Source organism: Dioscorea cayenensis, chromosome 4, assembly GCF_009730915.1.
Source record: "Dioscorea cayenensis subsp. rotundata cultivar TDr96_F1 chromosome 4, TDr96_F1_v2_PseudoChromosome.rev07_lg8_w22 25.fasta, whole genome shotgun sequence".
NCBI lineage: Eukaryota > Viridiplantae > Streptophyta > Magnoliopsida > Dioscoreales > Dioscoreaceae > Dioscorea > Dioscorea cayenensis.
In genome coordinates this window covers 16588039-16590057 of record NC_052474.1, presented here as the reverse complement: position 1 = coordinate 16590057, position 2019 = coordinate 16588039, and the positions used below count along the sequence as shown (strand labels likewise).

Genomic DNA, 2019 nt, shown 5'->3' with positions numbered 1-2019 from the left:
GTTTTAACAAACTCAGAAACTTCTTATACTGTTCATCCCCTTGGGTCATTCTTCAATCTAGAGGGATAAGGGATTCTTGGCTTGAAAGATGGAGGTGGCGCCTCCTTCTCTTTGCTTGCTCCCTTATCAACCTCAATAACCTCGGGTGCGTGTTCATTTGGCTTCTCACTCGGAAGCTTACCCTCCACTTCATGACCACTTCTCAAAAGTGATCACCTTCACATGCTCTCTAGGGTTGGTCTCGGTGTTACTCGGCAAGTTTCCTTGTGGCCTTTCCAATAAGGACTTCACAATCTACCCTACTTGATTTTCAAGATTATGCAAAGAGGTGGTGTGATTGCGAAGTTTAGCCTTAATTGATTGGAACCTTGTATCAGATGATTGCACAAACCTAGTTAAGGCCTTCTCCAAATCGTTTATTCGGGTCTCCAAACCAGAAACTCAGTTTTCCATATTTGGGGCTTGTTGTTGTTGTTGGAAACCGGGTGGCCCTATGGCCTTTTGTAGACCTCGGTTGCTCCACGAGAAATTAAGATGACTCTTCCAACCCGAATTGTAGGTGTTGCTGTATGGGTTTCCTTGATTCCTCATAGCATTACCTACAAAATCGACATTCTCAACAGAAGATGCATCACCAATAGAGATCGGGCAATCAGAGGGAGCATGACCTCCACCACAGCCGGTGCAAGTAGTCACGGCCGCCACTCTATTCAAAGTTAGGAGATCTAATTTCTTACTCAATGATTCCACTTGAGCCGTTAATGAGGTTACTGCATCTATCTCATGGAGGCCGGCCACCTTTTTCTTCTCCCTAGAATTCCATTGGTAGCTGTTTAACCCCATTTCTTCAATTAGTTGACGGGCCTCACCTAGGGTCTTGCTACCTAAGGTACCTCCTACTGTCGCATCCAAGAGTTGCCTTGTACTTGAATTTAAACCATTGTAAAAGGTCTGAACAATCATCCACTCCGGGAATCCATGTTTCCGGCACTTTCTCAGGAGCTCCTTGAACCTTTCCCATGTCTCAAATAGAGACTCCAATTCCAATTGTACAAAGGATGAGATCTCATTCCTAAGCTTTGCAGATTTTCTGGGAGGGAAATAACGAGCAAGAAAAGCTTCTACCATCTCCTCCCATGTATTAATTAATGCTCTAGGTAATGAGTGTAGCCACTACTTCGCTCTACCGTTCAAGGAAAATGGGAAGGCTCTCAACTTAATGGCATCATCCATTACCCCATTTATCTTAGGCATGTCGTACACCTCAAGAAAGTTCTCTATATGACTGTTCGGGTCCTCATCGGCCAAACCATTAAACTGTGCGGATTGCTGCAACATGTGGATGAATGCCGGCTTCAGCCCAAAGTTCTGAGCTATAATCGGGGGACGCACAATGCTCGATTCTGTCTCCGATACTGAAGGTCTGGCATAATCGGATAATGTTCGCTGCTGTTAATTCTGTTCTGCCATGTTTTGAGATTCTTCTACTTCCAAATCAGCTAGATTGGACTGTTCTTGCACAGGTTCTTTCCCTTTTCTTCTAAGTGTACGTTTGAGGTCGGGATCTCCTTCAATCAATATCGAAGGGTTCCCTCGAGTCATAACTTAGAACTGTACCAAAAGAAAGAAAACAAAATCAAAACGATGATAGAAAAGATGATATGAAATAGAATGAATGAATAGCTAAGAAAACAAAGTGCAAAGTATCTCTAAATGCCTACTCCCAGGCAATGGCGCCAAAAACTTGACACGGCCGTATATGCATATAAACCGCAAGTGCATGGGTGTCGAAGTAATAATCCCAGATGAATGGGTATCGTATCCACAGAGAGTAGGGAATAAAGACACTTAAGTTGTTTCTTAACTAATGTGGTGATAAGTGTGACAAAATATGAAATAACAAAAATAAAAGCAACAAGATAAAGAGCAAAAGTAAAAGAGAAAGTAAGGCAATCGATAAAGATGGGGTACCCGGATATTGATCCGCCTAGGACAATTGTTTCAAGTGCAAGAACCCTC

At 42.9% G+C, this 2019-nt stretch overlaps 1 non-coding gene across 1 annotated transcript; it reads left to right on the top strand.

Moving 5' to 3' along the window:
* Positions 1 to 973: 973 nt before the first annotated feature.
* Positions 974 to 1080, top strand: LOC120259619. The gene has a single exon (XR_005536176.1). It is a non-coding gene; the product is annotated as a small nucleolar RNA R71 (small nucleolar RNA).
* The last annotated feature ends 939 nt before the right edge of the window (positions 1081 to 2019 follow it).